The sequence below is a fragment of the Schistocerca piceifrons genome, chromosome 5 (genome assembly GCF_021461385.2).
Source record: "Schistocerca piceifrons isolate TAMUIC-IGC-003096 chromosome 5, iqSchPice1.1, whole genome shotgun sequence".
Taxonomy (NCBI): domain Eukaryota; kingdom Metazoa; phylum Arthropoda; class Insecta; order Orthoptera; family Acrididae; genus Schistocerca; species Schistocerca piceifrons.
In genome coordinates this window covers 601,576,110-601,592,660 of record NC_060142.1, presented here as the reverse complement: position 1 = coordinate 601,592,660, position 16,551 = coordinate 601,576,110, and the positions used below count along the sequence as shown (strand labels likewise).

At 44.3% G+C, this 16,551-nt stretch overlaps 1 pseudogene; it reads right to left on the bottom strand.

Annotated features, from left to right (window-relative positions):
* Positions 1-15,395: 15,395 nt before the first annotated feature.
* LOC124799489 lies at positions 15,396-15,513 on the bottom strand (annotated as a pseudogene).
* Positions 15,514-16,551: the final 1,038 nt, after the last annotated feature.

The following is a 16,551-nucleotide window of genomic DNA, read 5'->3' as shown; positions in this document are numbered from 1 at the left end:
TGATTGCAACTTTTGGCTGCCTATCTCATCGCTCGCGAAAGTGTTTGTTGCCGGACCTTCTCAGAGGTCGATTCCTGGAGCACCGTCTGGATCTTTTTTAGTTAACTTTTGCTTTTGTATTTGCTGTTTTAGTGCAGGTTTCCAAATATTTTTATATTATTGCCGTTCCTGGCGTCTAAAGCCTTCAGCCGTGATAGTGGTCATTTGCCTTAAAATTTAAACTTGGTATTTATATTTTAGCAGTAAGCCTTAAAACTTATTTACTGCCATTCTTGGCGTCTGATGCCCTCTGCTGTGTTTGTGGCGACTTGCCTTTAATATTTCTATACCTGTAATTTGTAAGTTGCAGCGAGTTTCAAACAATTCTTAATTTATTGCCATTCCTGGCGCGTAAAGCCTTCTACCTAGATCACAGTGGCTTGGTTTTAAAACATTATCTGTTATATCTGTATTCAATAGTGATTTGCTAATGTGTAACTCACTGAAAACACTTATTTACACTGTTGTTTATGCCTTCAGTAATAACGTGTAGTATTTTTTTTTATTTTTTGTTGAGTCTGTAATTATTGGTTTAAATAAATTGTGTGTAATTGTAAAAAACAACCAATAGTAACTGATTACGGCCCCGTCCACAATCGTAACCGAATCCTGCCTTCCCTTGACTACCAGGTTTCAAACTGCTAAACACATTTCTTGACTCATAATATCCGCAAGCGAAGTTACAACCAAAACGCTACTTCACAACAATAACAAAACAGGAGCAACCTCTACAGTTACAAGAGCCATCAGCGATTCCATGAGGCCCAATCCCTTCACCTCAGCCTCTTGGTTTGATGAGAAGCCGAACGCCAGAGCGTTGGCGATCAACGTTCGGCCGAATTCACTGGCTGTCGTTCGTTGTCCTTCGTTGGCCGAGTGTGTAAGCGCATTAACTGATTGCAAACCTTTCCAAAGGAGCGTCTCCGGTCGCGCCATACCACAGACACCAAATCGGCAGAACCTCCTCGGTAGTTGCAGGAGCAAAGTTGCGCATCACTGATTAAACTCGGCTTTTAGCAACAGGCAATACGGACTTGCGATGTTGATACTGCAGACGGCTGAATGAAAGAGTAAATAACAAATACGTATAAGACAAATATAACATAGAAGCTTGTAAAATGTAATGCTACAGAAAAATGTTGAAGGTTAGATGGGTGGTAGATCGAGTAAGTAATTAGGGGGTACTGGGAAGTAAAGAACTTTATGGCACAGTTTGGGTGTATGAAAGAAACAGTTGTTAGCATACATCCCGAGGCATCAAAGAAGCGTCAGTTTGGTCATGAAGACAAGCGTGCAGGTAAAAATTGTAGAAGGGAGAAAATCCAACGCTTGACTACAGAAAGCAGTTTCAAATGACTGTATCTTGCCGTAGTTGTTCAGAGATGAAGAGGCTAGCACAGCGTAGACTAACGTGGAAGGCGACATCAAACCAGTTATCCGACCTAAGACAGCAACGACGACACGGTACTTATTTTTTGCGTAGTAAGTAGCCCTGGCACAAATGATATTTTAGAATAGAATTTGACATAAAATGACAATCTGGAAAGCGATCATGATGTGCATAATTGCTTACTTTTATTTTCTGGTATCAGTCACTATTATTTGTTTTGTGTTTAATTTAACATATTCCAACGCATTTCGAACAGTGTCTGCTCATCTTCAGGTGTTGATACATACAGAAAATTGTAACTTAAAAATAAAATGTCCTGAAATTAATTAACTTAGTTCTTTTATTTATTGATCGCTGCTGGTGTGACTGTTGGGGTATTTATAGGAAGGGGTAAGGTGAGGGCAGTGGTTGGCCAGAAATTGATGTCCACTGATGTCTTCTGCAGATGTGGAGCGGTGTCTCGGCGTTTATTATGACTGACACCACAGCTCGTGTGGGATGCAGAAAGTCTTGCATCAGTTGTTATGGTGCGCAAATCGTGTGATACATTTTTTTTATGTGCATTTGTTCACTTAAGATTTTGGCGTCCCAAAGCTTCGTATGTGTCATTGGTACACTGGCGGAGTTGTGAAACGTTACATTATTGCACCATTTATTTTGGCACTGTTTTTCGATGTAATTCATTGCAAATTTTTTTCTACATACATGTAAAAATTATACACTTAATACAGTATGGAGGCCTTGAATTCCTTCGTGATTTCAGGATGACCCGTCATCAAAGTTCCCAGCTAAAATAAGTAAATGCCTGTACAACAATAAATTCATTTTCTCCATGAATGAAGTACGGGGCTTCATTGTATTAATTCCACAACCTCTAGACTCAGAGCACAGCAAAGGTCCATAAGACCAACCTACCAATCAGACCTATTGTGAAAGTTAATGGAACAGCCCAAAAATAAATGAGAGGACCCAATGACATACTTGTCGAAAAATATACGTTTGAAACATCATATTCCATAAGGAACAGCTGTGAACTTATTAACAGTATGAATGACCTGATTGTACCACTTGAAGCTAAATTCATATCACGAGCAGTACAGATTTACAGTGAGACAATAAGATAGGGCTTGGTTCAAATGGTTCTGAGCACTATGGGACTTAACATCTGAGGTCATCAGTCCCCTAGAACTTCGAACTACTAAAACCTAACTAACCTAAGGACATCACACACATCCATGCCCGAGGCAGGATTCGAACCTGCGACCGTAGCGTCGCGCGGTTTCAGACTGAAGCGCCTAGAACCGCTCGGCCACTCCAGCCGGCAATAAGAAAGAACTTATTGAAAAACAAGACAATAAGCAGACAAGTCTTGTAAACAAAGAAGACGGAGTAAACTTCGAGAACATGTATAGCGATTAGAATAAGAGTTATATTGCGTTTTTGTTATAACATCTGTCCTTGGTTCTTAATCTCTTGATATACCAGCCAGTAATGTATTTTCCTTTACTTCTATTGAGATTCTGAAGTTGACTATTATATAGCCGAGAGTGGCAATTCTATTCAAAAAACTTTGCGATCAAGACGGTTAAATAAAAATTGCGTTTCTTTGGAACTTGATAAATATCAGATGAGTGCACAAGTTCGTAGTGTCTTTGCTTTGCATCTTGGTTTTCCAGTTATGGGTATATTTGCGATTTTCATTTTGTAGTTCACTACTGCTATTTGAGTTTACGTATTGTCATTTTGTCATTTGGAGATGGTGAGTGGATCTGTGAACGATAGAAAAAGAGTGCCAAGTGAAGAATTCGAAACATTTCTACTGAGTTCAGTAGTGGGGTGACAACAGCCGAGGCATCCAGAAACATTTTCGTCGTGTGCAGGGATAATACCACTGCACAGAGAGCGACGAGAAAATAGTTTTCTCGTTTCAGGGAGGATCGTTTTGACATTAGTGGCTCTCCATGTTCAGGAAGACCTGCACGGTTTGATGAAGATTCTTTAAAGGCATTAATCCACAATGACCCTCGCCATTGTAGTCGAGAACAGGCAAATTTGAAGAACTGTGGCATTTGCATGCAGTGGGGACGGCTCTCAAAAATCGGGTGTATGAGTACGCCGTGCTCTAGAAGCCAAAATCACGAAAATCAGCGGATGGCCATTTGTGCGTCTGTGTGTATGAGGCTATTGAAAGGGTAATACAGTGTGTAAAGGGAGATGAAAATCTAATGGTCATGGGGGACTGAATTGCAGTTGTAGGGGAAGTGGTAGAAGAAAAGGTTACAGGAGAATATGAGCTTGGGACAAGGAATGAGAGAGGAGAAAGATTAATTGAGCTCTGTAATAAGCTTCAGCTAGTAATAGCGAGTTCTCTGTCCAGGAATCAAAAGAAGAGGAGGTACGGAAAATTCCGGATGATACAGGAAGATTTCAGTTAGATTACATCCTTGTCAGACAGAGATTCCGAAATCAGATACTGGATTGTAAGGCAGATATAGACTCAGATCACACCATAGTAGTGATGAAGAGTACGCTGAAGTGCAGTAAGAATCAATACGCAAAAAAATGGGATACAGAAGTACTCAGGAATTACGAGATACGCTTGAAGAGTGCAACGGGAATTCCACTGTTAAATGCAGACGAGAGAGCAAATAGGGGAAAAGAATACATTGAAAGCCTCTATGAGGGGGAAGATTTGTCTGATGTGATAGAAGAAGAAACAGGAGTCTATTTAGACAAGATAGGGGCTTCAGTACTAGGATCAGAAGTTAACAAAGCTTTGGAGGACTTGGGATCAAATAAAGCAGTATGGACAGATAACATTCCATCGGAATTTCTAAAATCATGGGGGGAAGTGGCAACAAAACGACCACGTTGGTGTGTAGAATGTATCTGTCGGGCGATATACTATCTCACTTTCGGAGAAACATCATCCACACAATTCCGAAGACGGCAAGAGCTGACAAGTGCGGGAATTACCGCAGAATCAGCTTAACAGCTCATGCATCCAACTTGCTGACAAGAATAATACACAGAAATATGGGGAAAAAAATTGAGGATGCGCTATATGACGATCAGTTTGGCTTTAGGAAAGGTAAAGGCACGAGAGAGACAATTCTGACGTTGCGGTTAATAATGGAAGCAAGACTAAATAAAAATCAAGACAAGTTCATAGGATTTGTCGACCTGGAAAAAGCGCTCGACAATGTAAAATCGTGCAAAATGTTCGAAATTCTGAGAAAAGCAGGGGTAAGCTATAGGGAGAGACGGGTCATGTACAACAGCCAAGAGTGAATAATAAGAGTGGACGACCTAGAACGAAGTGCTCGGATGAAAAAGTGTGTATGAGAGGGATGTAGCCTTTCGCTCCTACTGTTCAATTTGTACATCGAGGAAGCAATGATGGAAATAAAAGAAAGGTTCAGGAGTGGGATTAAAATTCAAGATGAAAGCATATCAATGATAGGATTCGCTGATGAAAGTGAAGAAGAATTACATGATCTGCTGAATGGAATGAACAGTCTAATGAGAACAGAGTATGAACTGAGAGTAAATCCAAGAAGGACGAAATGAGGCGAGAAACTTAATATCAAGATCGATGGTCATGAAGTGTGTTAAATTAAGGAATACTTCTACCTAGGCAGTGAAAGAATTAATGTTGTGTGACTAGAGCCTCCCGTCGGGTAGACTGTTCGCCGGGTGCAAGTCTTTCGATTTGGCGCCACTTCGGCGACTTGCGCTTCGAACCTAGGCAGTGAAATAACGAGTGACGGGCCGGCCGCGGTGGCCGAGCGGTTCTAGGCGCTCAGTCCGGAGCCGCGCGACTGCTACGGTCGCAGGTTCGAATCCTGCCTCGGGCATGGATGTGTATGATGTCCTTAGATTAGTTAGGCTTAAGTAGTTCTAAGTTCTAGGGGACTGATGACCATAGATGTTAAGTCCCATAGTGCTCAGAGCCATTTGAACCATTTGAACGAGTGACGGACGGAGCAAGGAGGACATCAAAAGCAGACTAGCAACTGCAAAAATGGCATTTATGGCCAAGATAAGTCTACTAATATCAAATATCACCCTTAATTTGAGGAAGAAGTTTCTGTGAATGTACGCCTGGAGTAAAGCATTGTATGATAGTGAAACATTGAGTGTGGGTAAAGCGGAACAGAAGAGGATCGAAGCATTTGAGATGTGGTGTTACAGACGAATGTTGGGTTGTACGTGGACTGATAAGGTAAGGAATGAGGAGGTTCTGTGCAGAATCGGAGAGGAAAGAAATATGTGGAAAACACTGATAAGGAGAAGGGACAGGATGCTAAGACATCTGTTAAGACATGAGGGGATGACTTCCATGGTGTTAGAGGGAGCTGTAGAAGGCAAAAACTGTAGATGAAGACAGAGATCGGAACACATCCAGCAAACAATAGAGGACGTAGGTTGCAAGTGCTACTCTGAGATGAAGAGATTAGCACAGGATTTCATGGCGGGCCGCATCAAACCAGTGATAATATTGACCAAAAAAAAAAAAAAAAAAAAAAAAAAGGAAAAGAGAGGAATGGCTGACTCCAAGCAAAGACCTGCATGCGTCCACATAAGATGATGTTATGCATCTGGTGGAACAGCAGCGGTGTCTACGAATCGGTTCTCCGAGCTGTAATCGCCGCTGCTGACATTTGTCAACAATTGAGAAGTCTTTTAGACGCAGTCCAAGAACAACTACCAGATAGACCACGCGAAGTGATGGTACTCCAGGATAACGCTCGCTCGCACTCGGTTACAGTGACGAAAAAACGCTACGCAAAGTTGGGCTGTGAACTCATTCTGCACCCATCTTATTCATCTGATCTTGCTTCCTCAGGTTTTCACCTTTTCCGCTCTCTCCCGCTCTCGGGACGTGGCCCGACAAGTTCTTCGCCTCAAACCCATGTGTTTTCTATAGTCGGGAATCGAAAAGGTACCCCAGCGTTGGCAGACTGTTGTAAACCGTGGAAGATACCATATTATTGATGACTAAATTTTTTGTTAGCCAACAGCTTTGCCCCAGTGCTAATACAGGTCCCCGTCAGAGCACCGAAGTTAAGCGCTATCGGGCTTGGCTACCAGTTGGACGGGTGACAGTTCGGTGTGCTGAGTGCTTTTAGCAAGCGGGGTGCACTCAGTTCTTCTGAGGCCACTCCAGGAGCAACCCGATTCTGAAGTAGCGGTCACTGCCAACGGCCGGAAGAACGGTGTGCTGACCACGTGCCCCTCAATATCAGTGTACAGTGACGCTTGTGAGTGAGGAAGACACGGCAGTCGGTCAGTCCGTTAGGCGCCCAAGGCCTATATGGACGAAGTTTAGGTCTTTTTTTTTTAAGTCTCTGTTACGTGTATCTGTTGTGCTTATTAAACTACCGGAAAAACGCTATGAACTTTTTTTAAAAACATCTTTATTACAAATTTATAGTAATTATACAATCTTAACCCACTTCCTTAAATGATTAGTGGGTCTTAATTTTATCCAACATTAATTGCAGCTAGATACAAATTTAATTAATTAGTGAGCTACAGCTATAACTAGATAACAATGGGCAACTAATTTATTTGTTATTATAAATGTTAACTTTATATGAGCTACGCTTTACTAAACTCTACTGCCTTCAGCGTCACAGTTGTGTCAGTAGTTTATAAACCTACTTTTTAGAGCCTTGCTCATCGAGCTAATCCAGATGAGCGTGCCCCTGACACAGGGCAGACCAAGATGTTATTCGCTGCAGGTTCCTAATAACTAATTTCCTAATCTAAGTCCTACTAACTTGTTCTAACCTAAGTCAAGTCCGGTGCTATGTCTAGTATTGGTAATATTATTCCCCACTCCCCCTAGTCCTGTATGTGGCGGATTCCAGACTACGAGGAAAGTCGGCCTATCCACGCGCAGCCGGTATAGGAGTAGGGCGCGCATTCAGCATTTAGTATGTCTCAATTTTTACGTTAATTTATGTCCCTCAGGAATTCCTTTAACACTTTTCGAGACATCTCATCTGCTAGTTTAATGAGAGTTTGAAAAGTGTCTTGTTGTCTTAGTAATTGGTATGTGTCGCGGTCAGGTAATTGGTCACGTAATGTGGAAGCAACATCATTAAAAAGGGGTCACTCGTAGATCACATGATCAGGGGTACCCTCTGATTCACTACATTCAGACGCGGATGTGGCCCTTTTCCCGAACCGACAAAAATATGTCGGGTATGGCCCATGTCCAGTGAGAAAATGGATCTGTCCTCGAGTGCGTTCAAAGTATCTCATTTTCTGCCGTTCCCTAACGCTCGGAAGAAATTCAAAAGTTCTACGCCCTGTTTTATCCGCCTCCCATAGTTCTTGCCACAATTGCTCGCCCCCTTTGCAGTATCTCACCCTTATCCTCAACCCCAGTTCCTAATATGTCTTCTGTCTTCTTGATGTTCCCTTTCTTGACCCAGAACCACGCAGCCTGCTCTCTAATTTTGATGTCCAGGGGGCAGAGCCCCATTATGACTAATAGGGCTCCCCCTGGAGATGTTCTATAGGCCCCCACAGATCTGAGTATCATATTTCTCTGAACCCTTCTCACTGTCATGTCGGGCACACCCCTCGTGAGCCTGTGTGCCCAGACTCCCGAGCCGTAACCCACTATTGATGTTAAGATACTGTTGTGGTATAAATTTATGAGATGAGGGGGAAGATGAAATCTTTTGTGTCCGATGGAGATGAGATTGTTTAATGTTTGAAGGGCTTTCTGGGTTGCAGTGTCGATGTGTTTCCCGAAGTTTCACCTTTCGTCAACGACCAACCCCAGTGCCTAATAAGTTCGTGGCTTATGGAAAATAATTTGATGCTAAATCACAGTAAGACTCAGTTTTTACAGTTTCTAACTCACAATTCAACAAGAACCGATATTTTGATGAGACGGAATGGGCATATTATAAGCGAGACGGAACACTTCAAGTTCCTAGGCGTTCGCATAGATAGTAAGCTGTTGTGGAAAGCCCATGTTCAGGATCTTGTTCAGAAACTAAATGCTGCTTTATTTACCATTAGAACAGTATCTGAAATAAGTGACAGTTCAACACGAAAAGTAATCTACTTCACTTATTTTCATACGTTTATGTCATATGCTATTATTTTTTGGGGTAATTCTTCTGATTCAAAAAAGATATTTTTGGCTCAAAAACGGGCTGTTCGAGCTATATGTGGTGTAAGTTCGAGCACCTCTTGTCGACCTCTATTCAATAGTCTGGGAATTTTGACATTGCCCTCACAGTATATATTTTCTTCAATGTCGTTTGTTCTTAGCAACATTAGCTTATTTCCAAGAGTTAGCAGCTTTCACTCAGTTAATACTAGGCAGAAATGAAATCTGCATGTGGAATGCACTCCCTTGACTCTTGTACAGAAAGGAGTGCACTATTCTGCTGCATCCATTTTCAATAAGCTACCACAAGAACTCAAAAATCGTAGCAGTAGTCCAAACACTTTTAAGTCTAAACTGAAGAGTTTCCTCATGGCTCACTCCTTCTATTCTGTCGAGGAGCTCCTGGAAGAGCTGAAAAATTAAGCAAATTCCAGTGTTACACTATTGATTTTCTTTATTTAAACTAACGAATTATCGCATGAATACGTTTCTTATATTTCGTTTTTTCTGTTTCTACTATCGTGTTATAATTTCATTTATTGACTCGTTCCATGACCATGGTGACTTCTCCTTAATTTGGTCCCACGGAACAATAAATAAATGAATAAATAAATAAATGATGATTCCTAGGTACCGTGTGTCATGTCGCCGAAGAACAGGTGAGCGCTCAATTCTTACAGTGGAGTTTCTGATTAATAGTCTTTTTAATAATGGGTAAGTAGACTTACTTGGTGATAATTTCATTTTAGTGTTTTGGCACCATAGTTGCAGTTTGTACAAGGCACTTACTATTGTGGGCTCTATGTCCTAGCAGTTACGGCCATCAACCAAAAGGAGGAGGTCATCTGCATATGCTATCACCTCTAGCACTTCTTCACTTTGCTGTAAAGTATCTAATAGCGGCTCCATGTGGGTGACCCAAAACAGGGGTCCTAGGACGGAACCCTGGGGACATCCCTTAGTTATTGATTTTCCAATTCCCCCGCTAGGGGATGATAGCCAGACCTCCCGCTCCTCGCAATAGCTCCTCAGACAGCCAGACCTATTAACTAATGCAACACCCATATAAATAAAAAAATAAGCTAATGTTGTTGTTGTGGTCTTCAGTCCTGAGACTGGTTTGATGCAGCTCTCCATGTTACTCTATCCTGTGCAAGCCTCTTCATCTCCCTGTACCTGCTGCAACCTACATCCTTCTGAATCTGCTTAGTGTATTCATCTCTTGGTCTCCCTCTACTATTTTTACCCTCCACGCTGCCCTGCAGTACTAAATTGGTGATTCCTTGATGCCTCAGAACATGTCCTACACACCGATCCCTTCTTCTAGTCAAGTTGTGCCACAAACTCCTCTTCTCCCCAATTCTATTCAATACCTGCTCGTTAGTTATGTGATCTACCCATCTAATCTTCAGCATTCTTCTGTAGCATTGCATTGGCTCTGAGCACTATGGGACATAACATCTGTGGTCATCAGTCCCCTAGAACTTAGAACTACTTAAACCTAACTAACCTAAGGACAGCACACAACACCCAGCCATCACGAGGCACAGAAAATCCCTGACCCCGCCGAGAATCGAACCCGGGAACCCGGGCGTGGGAAGCGAGAACGCTACCGCACGACCACGAGATGCGGGCTCTTCTGTAGCACCACATTTCGAAAGCTTCTATTCTCTTCTTGTCTAAACTATTTATCGTACATGTTCCACTTCCATACATGGCTACAGTCCATACAAATACATTCAGAAACGACTTCCTGACACTTAAATCAATATTCGATGTTAACAAATTTCTGTTCTTCAGAAACGATTTCCTTGCCATTGCCAGTCTACATTTTATATCCTCTCTACTTCGACCATCATCAGTTATTTTGCTCCCCAAATAGCACAACTCCTTTACTACTTTAAGTGTCTCATTTCCTAATCTAATTCCCTCAGCATCACCCGACTTAATTCGACTACATTCCATTATCATCGTTTTGCTTTTGTTGATGTTCATCTTATACCGTCCTTTCAAGACACTGTCCATTCCGTTCAACTGCTCTTCGAAGTCCTTTGCTGTCTCTGACAGAATTACAATGTCATCGGCGAATCTCAAAGTTTTTATTTCTTATCCGTGGATTTAAATACCTACTCCGAACTTTCCTTTTGTTTCCTTTACTGCTTGCTCAATATACAGATTGAATAGCATCGGGGAGAGGCTACAACCCTGTCTCACTCCCTTCCCAACCACTGCCTCCCTTTCATGTCCCTCGACTCTTATAACTGCCATCTGGTTTCTGTACAAATTGTAAATAGCCTTTCGCTCCCTGTATTTTACCCCTGCCACCTTTAGAATTGGAAACAGAGTATTCGAGTCAACTTTGTCGAAAGCTTTCTGTAAGTCCACAAATGGTAGAAACGTAGGTTAAAACAAATTAAATAAAGTAACAGCGTGTGCGGTGACGGTGCAGGGTGCCTGGCGGAGCTGCTGATGGGCGCGGGCCTGCTGGCGATGTACGTCCTGGAGGAGGTGTGGCACGGCCGCTCCCAGCCGCCTCCGGCCGAGCCGCCGCCTCTGCAGCTGCCGGCGCTGACCGCCGCGCAGCAGAAGGCGGCCGCCCCCGCGCTCGCCGCCGCCCCCGCGTGCCCCTGGCCACCGGCCAGCCGCATCGCCCCCGCAGACTCCACGCAGCACTTGCTGGCCGCGAACGGCGCCGACGGCAGCGGCGGCGGCGACGCGGGCTGCACGTGGGCTCTGATCCTGGCGCTGGGCGTGCACTCACTGCTGGAGGGCGTGGCGCTGGGCCTGCAGGCGACGGCGCGCGACGCCTGGCTGCTGCTGGCCGCGCTGTCCGCGCACGCCGTGCCGCTGCTGCTGTGCGTCGGCGCCAAGGTCAGCCGCGCCGCGCGCTGCCCTGCCTGCCAGTCTCACACGAGCGACTCTCTAGTCGAAACTGACCACCCGAAGTGCATGCGTCTTTCGTGCCTTTGTGTAAATCAGCAACCAATCAAAAATCGAATGCTTCTCTGATGTCAAGGATCTATAGAGTATGCCGGGTGTGGAGTTATAAATTTCCGAGTATGCTGCACACTGCGCATGCACACAAACAGGACCGTACGGTGGCTCAAAAATGGTTCAAATGGCTCTGAGCACTATAGGACTTAACTTGTGAGGTCATCAGTCCCGTAGAACTTAGAACTACTTAAACCTAACTAACCTAAGGACATCACACACATCTACGCCCGAGGCAGGATTCCAACCTACATCTACATCTACATTTATACTCCGCAAGCCACCGTCATTACATCCCTTTCCGTTCCTCTAGAGACTTACAGTACACGGCTGTTAGAAGGGGGGCAAGTTCTTTCAAATACTCTTGCGAATACATAGAAAGATAGATCCCTTATCATTTAGCTACAAAATAGCAGGTCAGCAACTGGAAGCAGTTAATTCCATAAATGATCTGGAAGTACGCATTAGGGGTGATTTAAAATGGAATGATCATATAAAGTTGATCGTCGGTAAAGCAGATGCCAGACTGAGATTCATTGGAAGAATCCTAAGGAAATCCAGTCCCAAAACAAAGGAAGTAGGTTACAGTACGCTTGTTCGCCCACTGCTTGAATACTGCTCAGCAGTGTGGGATCTGTACCAGATAGGGTTGATACAAGAGATAGAGAAGATCCAACGGAGAGCAGCGCGCGTTACAGGATCATTTAGTAATTGCGAAAGTGTTACGGAGATGATAGATAAACTCCAGTGGAAGATTCTGAAGGCGAGAGGCTCAGTAGCTCGGTACGGGCTTTTGTTGAAGTTTCGAGGACATACCTTCACCGAGAAGTCAAGCAGTATATTGCTCCCTCCTACGTATATCTCGCGAAGAGACCATGAGGATAAAATCAGAGACATTAGAGCCCACACAGAGGCATACCGACAATCCTTCTTTCCACGAACAGTACGAGACTGGAATAGAAGGGAGAACCGATAGACGTACTCAAGGTACCCTCCGCCACACACCGTCAGGCGGCTTGCGGATTATGGATGTAGATGTAGATGTACTCTGTGTAGAATCGAATTGGTATCCCGTCAGGTCCAGTGGACTTTCCTCTGTTGAGTGAGTTCAGTTGCTTTTCTATTCCTCGGACACTTATTTCGATGTCAGCGGTTTTTTAGTTTGTACGAGGATTTAGAGAAGGAACTGCAGTGCGGTCTTCCTCTGTGAAACAGCTTTGGAAAAAGGTGTTTAGTCTTTCAGCTTTACGCGTGTCATCCTCTGTTTCAATGCCATCATAATCCCGGAGTGTCTGGATGTGCTGTTTCGAGCTACTTACTGATTTAACGTAAGACCAGAACTTCCTAGGATTTTCTGTCAAGTCGGTACATAGAATTTTACTTTAGAATTCACTGAACGCTTCACGCATTGCCCTCCTTACGCTAACTTTGACATCGTTTAGCTTCTGTTTGTCTGAGAGGTTTTGCCTGCGTTTAAACTGCAGTGAAACTCTCTTTCCTTTCGCAGTAGTTTCCTAACTTTGTTGTTGAACCACGGTGGGTTTTTCCCGTCCCTCACACTTTTACTCGGCATGTACCTGTCTAAAACGCATTTTACAATTGCCTTGAACTTTTTCCATAAACACTCAACATTGTGTCGGAACAGAAATTTTCGTTTTGATCTGTTAAGTAGTCTGAAATCTGTCTCCCATTACTCTTGCTAAACAGATAAACCTTCCTACCTTTTTTATATTCCTATTTACTTCCATACTCAGGGATGCTGCAACGGCCTTATGATCACTGATTCCCTGGTCTGCGCTTACAGAGTCGAAAAGTTCGGATCTGTTTGTTATGAGTAAGTCCACGATGTTATCTCCACGAGTCGGTTCTCTGTTTAATTGCTCGAGGTAATTTTCGGATAGTGCACTCAATATAATGTCACTCGATGCCATGTCCTTACCACCCGTCCTAAACATCTGAGTGTCTCAGTCTATATCTGGTAAATTGAAATCTCCACCTAAGATCATAACGTGCTGAGGAAATTTATGTGAAATGTATTCCAGATTTTCTCTCAGTTCTCCTGCCACTAATGCTGCTGAGTCGGGACGTCGGTATAAGGAGCCAATTATTAACCTAGCTCGGTTGTTGACTATAGCCTCCACCGATAATAATTCACAGGAACTATCCACTTCTATTTCACTTCTGGATAAACTACTACTAACAGCGACAAACACGCCACCACCGGTTGCATGCGATCTATCCTTTCTAAACACCGTCTGTGCCTTTGTAAAAATTTCGGCAGATTTTATCTCTGGCTTCAGCCAGCTTTCCGTACCTATAACGATTTCAGATTCGGTGCTTTCTATCAGCGCTTCAAGTTCCGGTACTTTACCAACGCAGATTCGACAGTTTACAATTACAATACCGATTGCTACTTGGTCCCCGCATGTCTTGACTTTTCCCCGCACCCTTTGAGGCTGTTGACCTTTCTGTACTTGCCCAAGGCCATCTAACCTAAAAAACCGACGAGTCCACACCACACAACCCCTGCCACCCGTGTAGCCGCCTGCTGTGTGTAGTGGACTCCTGACCTATCCAGCCGGCCGCGGTGGTCTAGCGGTTCAGGCGCTCAGTCCGGAACCGCGTGACTGCTACGGTCGCAGGTTCGAATCCTGCCTCGGGCATGGATGTTTGTGTTGTCCTTAGGTTAGTTAGGTTTAACTAGTTCTAAGTTCTAGGGGACTAATGACCTCAGCAGTTGAGTCCCATAGTGCTCAGAGCCATTTTTTTGACCTATCCAGCGGAACTCGAAACCCCACCACCCTATGGCGCAAGTCGAGGAATCTGCAGCCCACACGGTCTCAGAACCGTCTCAGCTTCTGATTCAGACCCTCCACTCGGCTCTGTAGCAAAGGTCCGCAGTCAGTCCTGTCGACGAAGTTGCAGATGGTGAGCTCTGCTTTCATCCCGCTAGCGAGCGAGACTGGCAGTCTCCACCAAATCAGATAGCCGCCGGAAGCCAGAGAGGATTTCCTTCTAACCATAGCGACACACATCATTGGTGCCGACATGAGCGACCACCTGCAGATGGGTGCACCTGCGACCGTAGCGGTTGCGCGGTTCCAGCGCCTAGAACCGCTCAGCCACCCACCCCGGCCGGCCGTACGGTGGCCTCCGCTGATATAGGGAATTAACCTATTCGGATCAAGCTCTTATATAAATCGAATCTGCCTTCTTAATCTTCATTGTGTTGTTTGTTTTGTTTTCATGACTCATTGAAAAGTTATACAAGCTCCATGTATTTTTCCTACTAGTGTTCTCCTACAAGGGAGACGAGACATCTGAAAGCAAAAAATCGTCTACATTTTACAGAGGAGAAGCCTACACTATGTGTAAATAAGAATGTAAACAGATAAACTTGTTTCAATCAAAACGGTTTGGTGGACAGGGTGGGCAGCAGTCTGCGATTACTGATGATACTGTAATGTACTGTAAGGTGTCGCAGTTGAGTGGCTATAGGAAGACAAAAGACGACTAGCACAAAATTTCTAGTTCGTGTCATCAATGAGAGCTAAAAATGTAAGTCAATGGATGGGTACGAAGGAAAAACCTGTAATGTTCCGCCACAGCATTAGTACTGTCCTGCTTGACACAGTAAAGCAGTCCGTCTTCAGGCCACAAGTCGCCCATCCGTACCATCCGACCACCGTGTCACCCTCAGCTGAGGATGCGGATAGGAGGGGCGTGTGGTGAGCACACCGCTCTCCGGGTCGTTATGATGGTTTTCTTTGACCGGAGCCGCTACTATTTGGTCGAGTAGCTCCTCAGGCATCACGAGGCTGAGTGCACCCCGAAAAATGGCAATAGCTCATGGCGGCCCGGATGGTCACCCATCCAAGTGCCGGCCACGCCCGACAGCGCTTAACTTCGGTGATCTGACGGGAACCGGTGTATCCACTGCGGCAAGGCTGTTGCCACAGCTTGACAGAGTGAAGTCGTTTAAATATGTGGGCGAAACCTTGCAAAGCGATATGTAGTGGAACGAACATGTGAGATCTGTGGTAGGGAAGACGAATGGTCGACTTCGGTTTATTGGGATAATTTTAGGAAGATGCAGTTCAAGAGTAAAGGAGAACGCGTATAGGACGCTCGTGCGACCTTTTCTTAAGTTCTGCCCGAGTGTTTGGTATCACTACCAGGTTGGATTGAAGAAGACATCAAAGCAATTGAAAGGCGGGCTGCTACATTTGTTACCGGTAGATTCGAACAACACGTGTTAAGTGTTACTGAGATGCTTCGGGAACTCAAATGGGAACTCCTGGAGAAGGTGACTTTCTTTTCGAGGAACGCTATTGAGAAAATTTTGAGAACCGGCATTTTAAGCTGTCTGCCGAACGATCCTGCTGCCACCGACATACAATGCGCGTTAGGACCACGAAGGTAAGAGAAATTTGGACTTTTACGTAGTCTAATAGACAGTCGTTTTTCCCTCGCTGTATTTGCGAGTGGAAGAAGAGAGGGAATGACTAGTAGCATTACATGGTACCCTCACCCACGCACAGCACGGTGGATTGCGGACTATCTATCTAGATAATTACTTCAATACTGAAAAAGTCACAATTATTTGACGACAAAAATAATTTTCGGTGTTATTTGGCACTTATCAAGAAAACAAGTTACACACTATAAAGCAAAATGCCTCTATTAACGGCATTAGAGGTATTGATGTGTTTGCAAGTGCCTATTTTCGCGAACAAATAAATACATATGTGTTCTGAACTGTGTAGATGACACTTTTCGTATTCTTGTAGTTTTTGGAGTGGTGGTCGTGGTAAGTTCCTATGGGACCAAACTGCTGAGGTCATCGGTCCCTAGGCTTACACACTACTTAATCTAACTTCAACTGTCTTACGCTAAGGACAACACACACCCATGCCCGAGGGAGGACTCGAACCTCCGACGGGGACAGCAGCGCGAACTGTATCAAGGCGCCTCGGACAGCGCGGCTACCCCG